Source organism: Podarcis liolepis (assembly GCF_965112155.1).
Source record: "Podarcis liolepis genome assembly, chromosome: 6".
Taxonomy (NCBI): Eukaryota; Metazoa; Chordata; class Lepidosauria; order Squamata; family Lacertidae; genus Podarcis; species Podarcis liolepis.
In genome coordinates this window covers 37487386-37501122 of record NC_139559.1, presented here as the reverse complement: position 1 = coordinate 37501122, position 13737 = coordinate 37487386, and the positions used below count along the sequence as shown (strand labels likewise).

At 42.8% G+C, this 13737-nt stretch overlaps 1 protein-coding gene across 5 annotated transcripts in view; it reads left to right on the top strand.

The window, feature by feature from the left end:
- The first annotated feature begins 346 nt into the window (after positions 1–346).
- The window catches only part of RAP1A (RAP1A, member of RAS oncogene family), a 90883-nt gene continuing 77492 nt past the window's right edge, over positions 347–13737 (top strand). For 2 of the 5 annotated variants that reach the window (XM_083509100.1, XM_083509098.1), the window contains exon 1: positions 405–588. The gene's annotated coding sequence lies outside the window, so the exon portion shown is untranslated. Of the gene's footprint in view, positions 797–1710; positions 2084–13737 lie in introns of those variants that run through there. The other 3 variants (XM_083509096.1, XM_083509099.1, XM_083509097.1) reach the window with 3 other exon arrangements.

Genomic DNA, 13737 nt, shown 5'->3' with positions numbered 1-13737 from the left:
ATATTAATAGTGAAATAATTATCAAGCTCCAACTTAAAATGATTGGGGGCCTACACAACACAAAACACTGTTGCTGTATGTAGGTTTTATTTGTTTTTTATCTTATATTTTGGAAATGTACATCCAGGTTTTTCCCCCCTTTAAATTTGTTGGGGGCCCACCCTAAGCTACAGCTTGTTTAGCTTATAGTAAATCCGGCACTGAATCTCCTCTAGTCTTGGAGACTTCATCACTCGCGCCCCTCGCCTCCCCTCCAAAACGAAAGTGGCGCAACGTTCGCGCGGGCGCTTTGACCCCTCCTGCCCGGGCCGAGCGCGCTGCTCCGCCCCTCCGCCGCTTTCGCTCCTCCTCCGCCGGCGCGGCGGCTCCTCCCGAGCCCGAGGAGGGAAGCGAAGGGAGGGAAGGGGGGCGGAGCGGATGAACTGCTGCCGCCGCCGCGCACTGGAGCTGCCGCGCCTCAAGCCCAGCAAGGCAGGCAGGCAAGCAGCGAGTGGAGAGCCGGAGGAAGGAAGGAAAGAAGGACGGAAGCGAGCGAGCGGGCGGCCGGCTTGGCTCGCCCCGGCAGGCAGCGGCGACGGGGTGAGTAAGGTGCGCAGGAAGGGGCAGCCGGGGCGCCGCCGCTGCTGCGGCCGCAGAGGCGGCGGCTCGCTCGGTCTCCCGGTCCCTCCCTCCCTCCCGGCCCAGTGCGGGGCCGGCTCGCCTCCCTCCCTCCCGCCCGCCGCCAGGCCGAGGGGCCCTGCTGCTTCCCCTTGGCTCAGGGCCCGGCAGGGAGGGGTCAGGGTGTGCTCCCTCCGGGGTAAGGAAAGCAGCCGAAGCGTCTCCCCGCTTCACCCCCCCCCCAGGAAGGTTGGAGGGGACGGGGAAGCGGGTGGCGGGGTCTTGCACCCGGCCAGGAAAAGGAGAGGAGCCTTGACAGCCAGGCTGGAGCCCGGCCAGAGAAGTGCCTGGCCGGAGTGCAGGCAGGGGACGTGTGTGTGCTTGGCGAGGCGGGGGGGGGGGGAGATTGCAGAGTGGGGGGGGGGCGTTCCTGACCCACCCAGGGTACCAAAGGGGGACAGGAGTCAGGACCCCAGATTGTATGTTGAGGGTGGGAGGGGGGTGGTTTTGTGCGATTTTGACAGTACAGAGACACGTTTCTTCTTTGACACCCCCTCCCCTGCGCAGTTTTTTAAGACTTGCCTCTGGAGGAATCCCCCCCCCCTTTGTATGATTGGGTTGCTCTGCCCGTCGGTTAATGAAGGATAGCTGCTATTTAGGCGGGGGAGGGTGTCCCAACTGCATCCTGGAAGCAGGAGAACCCAGGCTGCTCCATCGAGAAAGGGGTGTGTTGTGCTAGGAGCTCCTATTATGGTTGATGTGGATGCATGTATGTGATGGGGGGGGGGCTTCCTTCCTTTACCAGGGCTAGTTTTTCTTTGTAGGGCATACATAAACTGGAATCCTTCCTTTCTTCTAAGGCATCTCTGTTGGGAGTGGCTGCCAGGCAGGCAAATGTTCCTTACGCCTTCTGGTTACTATTTTGATGTCTTTGGCTGGACATGGTGGTCACTCCTTCTGTTCACAGAACCTCTTGTGGTGTATAACAACATTTTCTGGGGGAGGGGAGAGGCGATATAAGGGAGTTTAACCAATAGGATCTGAACTCTGGGACCTGCTCTTCACTTCCACCCCCAGTATAATAAGCGGAACATGCTTATTAACCTGTGTCTCCAAAACTAACATCTTGGTGACCCTCCCACAAGGTTGCTTTGGTGCACTCTGCATTGGGGAAAGGCAAATCATTGGCAGGCAACGCCTAGAATGGCACATTGTTAACTTGTGGCCGGTGTTGCTCCCCCTCCCCACCACACTCCACTTGGACTTAAGTTTCTTGCTTGTGCCAGTAATAGGGAAGTAAGATACAGGATTTCCCCACAGTTTCCCATGCAACAGGATATCAGGAAAAGAAACGGTGCCAGAGACACTGTACTTCTCTGTTTTGGGTTGTTGTGGTTAGTGGGAAGATCCCCGGCAGCTTGGCTTCTCTGTACTGCTTGCAGGGTTCATCCTGTTGCTGCCACTCTGTTGCCGAGCTCCTGAGGAGGTAGGTCTTGTCTTCTGCTGTGTAATTGTGTTTTTGCTGAGGGTCCCAGTTTGGGTCAAAATACATCCCTTGACTTTGTGACAATGCTTTTGGCTGCTTCCAGATTAATGTTATTTTTTAAAAAAGTGTCACCCCTCTTTTTTTGCTAGCAGTAGCCATTCTCTCTCTCTCTCTCTCTCTCTCTCTCTCTCTCTCTCTCTCTCTCTCTCACCCCCCGCCCTGTCCCAGCGATTTTTGATTTTTAAAATGAAACTTGGTTTCAAGTTTGTGCTGGGAACACTGCAAGTTGCAAAGCATAGCCTTGGAAATTAAAAAGTGGCCAAGCACTGGCAGGAAAGTCTTTTTGATGGACAGGTAATTCAAAATGGCGCAGGGAGGGACTTGCGATGCCTTGTGTTGTTGCCACTGGCACCATCCAAAAGGTATCATCAGAGCATGCCTGGCCTCCTTCCGCATAGTGAGAGTAGTAAGTGGGGTCATTAGAAACCATTTGGAGTAGGAATTTCTGTTTTCCAGGAACTTGGGCTGCTGGTTAATAGTGTTTCTTTCCACAATGCTTCCTAAGGTGACTTTGTCTGCCCAGTTTAGTCATGGCACCACAGTCTTAGTATTGTAGATGCAGTGCCTGGAACGCCATCTCACCTTAGCATCCTGGTGTGGAGTAGAACCATTGTGAGGACAGTGTGTATTTTGTTGTTTTCTAAAGCTGACTAAATCTCTTTTTCTCCCTCCATAGCACTGACATTTGAAGGGTGAAAGATTAGTGGGGAACTTGAGGCAACTTTGCAGGCTGCTCTGACCCACGTATTAAAGTTTTGAGTTGCCGGTGGCTTCTGTAGTTGGCAGTACTACTGAATTATCAAACTTGGCAGTGTTGCAACAGACTGGTCTTGTGCTGTTTTCTCCCCCTAGGGTGACATCAGTGAGCAAGGTTTCTTTTGGGGGGTGGATGAGCCTCTCCTGTCATTAAGGCAGTTGTCTGTCTGTAGTACTTCCTATTTTGAAAGAGTATATTATGTTTCCTTTTGGGATATATTGTTACTATTTGCAAAATGTCACGGGTGGGGTGTGAGGAAGTGAGAGTGGTCATGTTGTCTCCTTTTGGTGCCAGTCTTCTATTTCAATGTAGTGTGGAGTGAGCAATTTTGTTCTATATACATCACTTCCTTCCTGAATGGTAGGCTCATGCCATCCAAGCCTGCGTGCATTTAAAGAGTCCTTGGTGGTGGCTGATATCTGACTTGTGCAAATTTTAAAAGGACTTTAAGTTATTATAGATAATTTTGGCATTTCTGAATATCTAACCATCCTACATACATTTTGCAATGTCTGCGTTATATTATGTGTGACTGCAAAACTTTCAAAACAGTTGGCTTACTACATTAGTAATCCCTGAGGTATTATTCATGTACCATTAGATGTTAGCTTGCTTGCTAGAAAGAGTGTGGAAAATTTCCAGATGCAGTTGAGATGTCTATAATCAGAGCTGTGGTATCAATGAGAAACTGGCATGAAATAAGTGGAGTCTTCTGTATGTGTTTTCAAAAAACCTATATAAGCAGTAGCTCATCTTGATAGAATTACTGTGGCATTGTTTAAAACTGAAATGAAAACACTCCTGTACCTCAAATCTGAGATATTTTTAACACTGATGTTGCCAACTGGATGGGGAAATTGAAGCTGACATGAAATTTACTATCATATTCCATTGCCATTTGGTATAACTATAGCAGCAATTAGCTATATCTGTATGTCGGGATTTGTAACTGAATACACAGTGTCTCTGGTTTAATTATTTTTAAAAGGGTTTAATACAACTGATATGACATTGATTTTGGCCCCATCATTCCTCCTGTGGCCCCCCTCTAAAGGGACACTTCACAGAATGGGGGGAACTGGCCTGACTAATACTTCTTATAGATATAGATTGTAACTCCTCTATGCAAGCATAGAAGGATTTTAAATATAATTCTCAGAAATGTGTTTGATCTCAACTGTTATAATCTATTTTTTAAGGACATGAAACATCTAAGTTATATGCCTCTGGGAGCCTCTCCAGTGCAGATGCCATTGAAATGAATGATGGTAGTATGAAAACACAGATTTCTTGTGTAGTTATACTTATTTTAATGGGATTTGTGCAAGAAAGGTGCTGAGTGGATTGTTTTTAATCTTTGTTAAATAAGTTTTTAATCTTTGCAGGAGTGGGTTTTGGAGACTATCATATTATGATTTTTCTGACATTGTTATGATCCTGTTATAGTGATTTTGACAAGGCCATTCTTTGCATCCTATTACAGTGGAAAAGTTGAGTGTTCCCCCTTGCTATATATATTCACAACAGCAAATGAATAAAATGCAACTGTTATTATTTGGCAATTGCAAAGAAGTGCATTTAACTGCAGTATAAATCGGCAGGAGAAAAAAAGTATAGCTTTTAAGGTGGAGCTGAGCTAAAAACAGGAAGTCCTGTGTTCTTCTGTTTCTATAAATATATTTTCATGCACAGTATTTTCATCAAAACAACACTTCAGAGAAACTGCTATTGTTTCAAAAGGCCACAAGACTTAAATATTCAGGATAGATTATGAGTTCTTCTCTTTTAATATCTATATTGTATTTTATGAATGTTTGGCTCTCCTCACCTCTCCCCCGGTCTCTTTAACCTTGATCGATACCATCAAGGAAACAATATTAGGTCCTTGAAGTGCAATTAAATGCAGGGCTCAAATTAGGGGCAAAATAATTGTACGTTTTGGCTAGAGTTTCAGTAGGTTTGATAGGACCTTTAACTTGTCAAATCTATGCATGCCTAACATGGAACTAAGCCCTGTTGACATTAGGACTAAGGGCAGCTCTGCGCATTACGTGTGTATCCATGTTAATACAACTTCCTGGGTCTGCTGCTAGAAACACCATGCAGTGCTAGTGATTCTTGGAACTCCCCCTTATTCCCAAGTAAATATGCGCAAGATTACAGTAACATCATTCTCCTATGCATACTGACTCAGAAGTAAGTTCCACATGGTTCAGTTGAACTTATTCCATTGTAAGCGTCCTTTACAACCTCAGTTTCAGCAGTAACTGTTGGAGCTGAGTTTTAGTGCAGAGCATTTGCAGTTTTGTGTGCTAATACTTTTCTTTGAAGCAGTTGCATAAAGACTATCAGAACAGTTCACAGTTGAAGCCACACACAGAGCAAGTGTGTGCTCTGATGTGCCAAATGCTATAGATTTCATGCCCCCTCCCACACTCAGGAGGGCATTGTTGGCATAAAGTAGAATTGAGCTTGGCAGCTATAGTGCACAAACAACAACAACAACCAAATCTTTGTTTAACTGAGCCTTTATAAATGTGTGCTGGTACAGAATTGCTTATTTCTGAACGACTTGATTGGTTTTGCACTGTAGAAGCTGTGGTTGAGTTGCAATTGGGCCTCAACTTGTGGCTTTCTTTACCAGCCTTATAAATGTTTACTTGCAGCAGAATACCCACAGTGAAGTGTGAGCTTCATGTGTGTGAGAGTGATGATGTAAGGAAACACTGTGAAGACTTGCAGCAAAATGGTGGAGTACCTACCTTGTATAACATAACATTTCGTTTCATGTAAAACTTAAAAAGATCATGGTACACTAGTCCCTTTCATTTCAGCGGGAGAGATGCTTAAGCATGTAGCAGATTTCCAGATCAGAATGTAAAAAATGAGGAATATTTTAGAATTCTGGTGTAAATTATTTAGACTGTCGTAGAGCTGTGATGCTCTGAAATAGGGGGCTTGCTTATGAAACTGCAGTGTTTTGTCATGGCATACACTCTCTTAAAGTAAAGAACCACTAGCAACCCTTCTCAGAAGACCATGGATATATAATATCACAGTATTCTTTGATTTTTTGCTCTTGTGAATTTGCTACTCAGCAGTACTCTGGGTGGCTCCATGTGATTGCTGTGTGTACCCTGGTGTTTAACACAGTTATTTAAAAGTGAATATATATATATATATAGTCTGTGTCTTTATACATGTATGCACGTGTTCCTGGGGAAGCTGATATCTGATTGGCCTTAGGGCTCCCCAACATGTGTCTGCTGCCATTTACATACACAGGGCTTGTACACTGCTTCAGGAAACAGCAGTGTAGCCTAACGCCAGTGAATCTGCAGCAATCATATCTGCCCTTCCTAAGGATTAGAACTGGTTATCTTTTTAGAGTGTGATTGTGATAGCCAACTTGATTCAGTCACGGAAGAAGAGAGAGAAGTTGCTCTTTAATCTTCTTTCAATACCAGGTTATCTCTTGTGACTATTGACTTTGCTCTGAATTCAGAGGTCTTAGGATTCCTCTGAAAGGCCAAATACCTAAATCCTCATAGAATAAGTAACCATTGGGAATTTGGGGAAATGTATAATGGTTTTCAATCTGTTCATTCACATACCCACGTAACAGTTGAGGGTTCGTAGGGTACCGGTTAAGGTTTTGATGCCCAGCATTTGTTGGGAGTGAATAAAGTAAAATGTTTCCTTTCCATTAAATAAGTGATAGGAAGGAAATAAAGCACAGTTCTGGTGAGCCTTGTAGTTTCCAGTAGTTGACTACTTCTAAAATTACCAGATGTACATATGCAGCCAAAGCTCCTGGATTTTAGAAATCCCCATGGATTGCAAAATAAACCAGGACTGAATCTGCCTAGCTTCCTTGTTTGGAAATGGAACATAATACGAAATTGCATACAGGAATACTCCTTTTTTCTGGCTATACCTTAGCAACTGAGCACTATTTGTGTTTACTGCTGAAGTATCAGAACTGTGGCAATGCAGTCTTAATCCTAGCATTAATAACTGAGGTGAGTTCCTTTCCTGTGTGTTCCTTTCCTTCTTTCAGCAGGGGGGAAAAAGTCTTCTTGCATAACATTCTCATGAGAAAAACACAGTTTAATCAGCTTTTTACAGTAATTGGGTAGGATTGCAAATACAATCTATCTTATGTTCCATTTAGTGAAAAAGTGTGCAATGGAGCATAAAGTTCTAAAGTGCACATTGGTTACACAATCAGTTATGTTATGAATAAATTAGGGCCAAAATGTCCATGACTTCTGACTAGAATGGCTGATAGACAAACATGATATATATCATTTTAAGAATGCTTGACTTCCTCAAAGTAGCCCTTCTTTCTCCCCTCTCCCTCTGTGAGGACAGAAAACTTAGCAGCAAGTGATTATTCTTGGTTCCGTCTTAGGGTGTGTTCCCTTTACTGTCTTATTGTACAGTGAAGTGGGGTTGTGTGTGTGTGTGTGTGTGTTTACAGGTCTCTTCCCCCCTCACACAGTGTTCACATTAGCATGGCTTCAGTTTGTTTCTGTGATTCCTTTACCAACATGCAGAGTGGAAACTAGTTAGGAGCAACTTAAGGATGCCAAAATAAAAAAATTCCTTCCAGTAGCACCTTAAAGACCAACTAAGTTAGTTCTTGGTATGAGCTTTCGTGTGCATGCACACTTCTTCAGATACCTGAAGAAGTATCTGAAGAAGTGTGCATGCACACGAAAGCTCATACCAAGAACTAACTTAGTTGGTCTTTAAGGTGCTACTGGAAGGAATTTTTTTATTTTATTTTATTTTATTTTTTATTTTATTTTTATTTTATTTTATTTTTTATTTTATTTGACTATGGCAGACCAACACGGCTACCTATCTGTAACTGTTAAGGATGCCAGTTTGTGTGAAGCTGGTTTGAGAAACAGCACACCAAACTAGTGTCTTATAACAAAGTACAGGATACATATGCAGTAGAGATCACTTGGTGTGGACACAGATTAAAAATCCAGCACTGGAATCACAGTGCGCGTGCAGTAAGTGGGATTGTTTGCACTCTGGATTTTGAGAATGGAACTACTGGGGCTTGCATCACATGCCTCCTCGTAAGCCCTGGCTTAGCATAGCTTTGGAGGCCAACCATAGGGTGGGATGAGGAGAGCGAAATCAATCAGGATCGAGACATAGCCAAGAAGCCAAATGAAGAATAGGCAAAGATTAAGGGAAATAAAGGGCTTTAGGCAAAAAGGAAGAAGCAAGATAGCACGTTCAGTGATTGCACCAGAGAAACAAATGTATGTGACTCTCTCCATTTCAGTCAATACATCCTTCCATGTTTGACACAACTTTGATCTCTTTCTCAAACCCTTAACTTAAAACCTGCCTGATGTTTTGTTTTTTGTTTTAGGTAGAACCTAAAGTGTGGGTGAGGTTGCGATCCGTTTTGTGGCCTAGTCAGGATGCCATCAAAGGACGTTGTGCCTCTGCTGGCATGTGTCTCTGTTTTCTTCATGTGCCTGGCACAGTGGCAGCACATTAAATAAACTCCGAAATCCAGCTGAGAGGGAAAGATTATTGCGTTCGTCAGACACAGGAAACTACCAAGTATCTTTATTTAGGGCTGAAGGAAACCTTATTATTCAGCTGTTAGATTTGCTGGCATAGTATATGCATTTGAGTTGAAGACTGTCAAGTTTGCACATTCGTACTGTGTTCACTTTCCATCCCAAAACATTTAGCGCAAATGCAAGTTGCTCTAAAGATGGCCTGTTGTTTGGCTTCAACTTTAATGTTACATATTTTGGTAATTTAAAGGGGGGGGCTCATGAAATGCTCTGTAAGCATGTACATTCCTATAGGTGACCTCCTTTGCATTACATCAGGACCAGTTGTCATGCCCTATGATAGCCTCCTTTGTCAGTTGAAACCTTGGAGCAGTTTCCCCCAACTTGGTGACCTCAAGATGTTGTCGAATTACAGCTCCCATCATCCTTGCTTGTTGATCAGGCTGGCTGGGGCATATGGGAGCCTCGACATCATCTGGAGGGCACCAAGGTAGGGAAGACTTCCGTGGACAGTCTTCACATCATTAATGCTGGATAAAGGGCTCATCTGGAAACTTGTATTTTTCAGTTTTCTGTTCTTGTCTAGAGAACCCATATACACAAATCTTCTGCGTAAGCAACAAGACAAGAGTTTGTTCCCATTTATATTAAGTTCAATTAGCTGGAGAGAATGGAATTAATCTAAGCCTGATTTCTGTATTACTTATTGGAACCCTACGAATACAAATATTTTAAAATAGTTACTGGGAGCTATTCCCCTGCTTACCAGCCGCATCTGTCACCCATAACTCACCCAAACTCCCAGACATTGCCAAACACTTCACATCCCCCCTAACTCAGACCAGGGGTGGGGGACCTCTGTGGCCATGACAGATGAGTGGGGCAAAGCATGCCCTGCCCTGATCCTTTCAATCTTTTGTAGTCCTATGTCCCCTACTCTGTTTTGCCCCCAATGTCCCTCTTCCTCTATAAGTGACCTTGCAAACTGCAGCATGATTAATGTTTCAAAAATAAAGTATTATAATAGGAAAACACTATTCTGTCCTCTCTCTCTCCGCTCCCCCCCCGCCCGGATGTCCTTTAATTTTTTTTAGTTATGGGCTTGGTTCTGGATGCTTATGCATTCTATGAAACATTGTGCACTCTTGTGAACATTGCAACCAGCTGCAAAATGTGCTGTTCTATGACTGCCATGTTGAAGCTGTCATTTTTACTAGTTCAGAAAGTATTATTTGCTCTTACAATATAAGGCTCCAAGGATAAAACCTGGTTATGGTATAAATCATGTTGTCTCAATTCCACTTCATAGAGAATTCTCTGCTATGAGATTAAAGGGTTTTAATCTAAGCTCTCAGACCCCAGTTGAATATGTTCTGAATTGATTTGATCTTGCTTTTCCTAATAAATGTCTAAGCAGCCCACAACAGAGAATCCTCAAAGGTCAAATGAAATGTGTTGTTTTCAAGGAGCATAGCTAGTAACTTATTTCCTCTAAGCATTGACTTGAGCATAGATGGGAAACAACATTTCAAATCTAAGCATGGCTTGTTATAATCCCTTCTACCTGTGAAGCTTCATTTTGAACATTTCTCTTTTCATTTGTGTGATCCACTGTGCAGGGGCAGGATACAGATGCAATAATAATAATAATAATACAGTAAAAAAAAAAATTAAAGGAGGGGAAAACCATAGAATCACAGAATTGGTAGGGACCCAACGGACTATCTAGTCCAGGGGTCGGAAGGTTTACCTTGCCTGGGCCAGTTCACTCCAGCGGAGAGCCCTCTGTGATTTCCGGCGCTGGGGAAGTGAGTTGCCGCGCTGAGCCGGTTTAGCACAGCGTGCGGGGATTCGCCGAGCAGGCAGCTCGGTTCGGGGGTGGCTCATGGGCTGCTTAAACAAACCCTGTGGGCCGCTTGTGGCCCATGGGTCTTAGGTTGCTGACCCCTGATCTAGTCCAGCCCCCCGGGCTGCAGGAATACTGATTAAAAATACAATCTGAATGGTTGAAGCCAATTTTGCAAATGTTTGGAAACTCTAGGTGTGCAAAATATCTCCCCCAAATAATTGCCTCTATTTCGAAGTTCAGAGATGAGAGTGGAACACTCCCCCCACGGCATTGGGTTGGCGGATTGGGTGGCCACATAACTCTGAATTGACTATGTTTGATAGGGAATGAAAAATCATGCCGGTGCGGGAATGGGATTGTACACTGAACAGGATCACTTTGTGGTGCCACAGAGCATTGTGAACCTTCCCTGGCTAAATGAAATGTTTGCATATCATGTAGAATTGTACCCACTGTACTTTTGCTTCTTGAGAACTTTATTTAAGAAATGAAAGTAACTTGTTATCCTTTTTATCCTTTTGATGACATAGCGAAATATAATAAGGGAACAGGCAGTGTCTGTTGAATGCTCAGTTATCAGTGGGAACCTTATTAGATGGGGCTTGTGGTGCTAGTTATATACAACAGGAATCTCATGCCTCCCTTTTCTGCCTGGGTTGTATGCTTCTCTGACTACTTGCAGTGGCAGAGCAGGATATAAATTAATCAATAAATGCTAAGCAGTTAAAATAAAGCTGACAAGCATGCATGTATTCCATGCTGCTTTCACCTCATTCAGTGAACGTGGTGTGTTGTTTTTTTCCAAGTCGGGCTTTAAGCATCCACTCCCCAAGATATCTGCAGCTGGTAAGAATAACTGGTAGGACTTATTTCCCTGTAAATGACAAGAGAGTTGGCTCCTTAGGCCACTGATGTGCTACCACAAATGACTAACAAGCCAACTCGTAAAATGTTTTGTGAGCCAGTAACTTTTGTAAGCATATATTTGCAAGACTTTTCAGTCTTAACAATTTGAAATGGATTGGGCCTGGTTTTCTTGCAGCTTCACTTGGCTCCTGATAGGTGCACCTCCTTTGGTTGATGGTTTCAGAATCCATAATCTGTGTGCAATACGAGCTTGTTGGCCTAGCAGATTGTGCATTGTGCATGAGTTATGAGTTAGCAGATCACTTCAGCTGTATATTCATATATTCACTGGCAGAATTGCAGTCTGTTTATAGAAAATTCTGGTTTGGTTATAAGAATGCCCATTAAAAAAGATACCAGTGGTTTGAGATTTTTGCAGGTGAGAAGTCAGAATACTATGGGTTGTATCCAGTGTGCGTGAGACTCCTAGTAGACCTACTGAATAATTTTAGTGGGGCTGCTGTGAATAAAATGTTGGTGAATGCAACCCTTTCATATTTAATAATAATCATTATTCTTTCTGCCCCTCCACCATTGCCTTTTAACAAGTGGTTCTTTAGTAGTAATTCTGCTTTCAAGTTTTGTGGCTTCAGTGACGTTACTCCCACTTACATGTTAGTTTCAATTCTAATCTGAAATCCGGTGATTTGGCTCCCGTTTCTTGTGTGCAATTTCTTGGTGTGAAAATTTGCATTATGTATTAACCTGATAACTAAAGAAAGTGGCCTTACGTTGGGTACAGTGCAGTTCAGGGTGCTTTACAGCATTTGTTTTGTTTGCTGCTTTATTAGCTAGGTACATTTAGTTTGTCACCTCCTATGTGTTAAATTAAACCTTCACTAAAATTATTTTAGTTAGCTAAATGTGGAAACTATTCAACATAATAAAGCAGCCCTTCAGTGGCACCTTATTAACTGCCATGTAATTTTAATGCACTTTTCTCACAAGTGCAGTTCAAAGCAGCGTTTTGTAAATTGCTTTGAGGATCTTCGTTTTAAAGTGGCACCCAGGAGCACAGGTGTACCACTACAATGCCTTGACGCTAGCTTATTCCTTCTCTGCGCTTAATGCTGCTTGCTGCTGCTTGAAGCAATAATAATTTATTTTGCTGGTGCGGCTTTGATAATATGTCACCGTTAAAGAACAGAGGTGTTGGAGACTGGCTTTTGCCTCGCTCAATTCTCGATTGACTTGAAGACTTGAGATAAGTTGTGGTCTAAATTCAATTACCCTGATAGTTTTGTGATGATACTTAAACTGTGTTCATAGATATGGTTCCTGAATGTGCACTGTTCCTTTGGCATTGGTCTTTGCTAACAAGCAGGATTTAAATTCACCTTCTTCAGACATATTTGCTCTGTTCCAAGCATTTTATGTTATCGTAATCTAGTTATGTTGGATACCAGTAATTTGTTGGTTTTCAAGTACCTTTCTTGAGACATGTGACAGGGTGAAATATTTACCTAAGTGTCTTGTTCAGGCTATGAGAATTATGATCTCACTCTGTCAATATTGCAGGTACCTTCCCGTTTAACTAAAGTGGTCTTGTTACCAGAGTGCCATACTAACAAAATGTCATGTTGGGTTTTTTGTGGGGGAAGGGTAGAATTTTGTGTAGAATGACTGAAGCAGGTATGTTTAGCTTATTTTTCTATGTGGGAATTGGAGGACTGATTCCTCAATGCAAACATTACAGGGGAATATAACTAAGAGATCTGTGTTGAAGGTCTGTCCCTTCTCATGGTATATTTTAACCATCGATGGAAAATGGGTTCTCTGAAGTGTTCACATGTTAAATTATGAGGTCTTCCCCTGGCACTAATTAAGCCTCTGAGATTCCCCCTTACTCCCACCATGGTCTTGAGGACTGGTGACCCCTTTCTCCTTTGGAAAGTACATAGTGCAGAAAGATAAAGTTAAGAAAGACACACTCTTTCCCACTTCCTTTGTCAGCTTTCTGTGCTTTCCAAGGCACAGTCTACCGTGCCTGACTTTTATTTGGTATTCTTGGAAAAGTGAAATATGCATGTACTTCCTCTATTTCTTGCATATGAGAGCAGTGCTCGAGTCTAGGGGATAGGAAGAGAGGGTTGTGCCCATAGGCCCTTGAATAACATATATGGTAATTTACTAATTTGTTGTTCAAGCCTTTTGTGTTTTTTCAATGGATTATGCTGTTATATCTACTCAGACTTTGAAACAAATCCAACTAATCCATACTAATTCATTAGTATGATATTTGTGTAGATACTAGATTCAGGTAGGTAGCTGTGTTGCTCTGATGCAGTCAAGAAAGAAAATAATTGTCCAGTAGCACCCTAGAGACCAACTACGTTTGTTCTAGGTATAAGCTTTCATGTGCATGCACACTTTTTTCATTTGCGTAGATAGTCAACTACAAAGACAGTAAGATATAAAATGGTACAATAAGGGCAAGAATCGTTTTGACTTTGATATGATACTTTCTAAATGTTTTGTTAACTTTCTGTCAGACAGGTCTTTGGAAAAACCATGTCTTTGTTCCTAT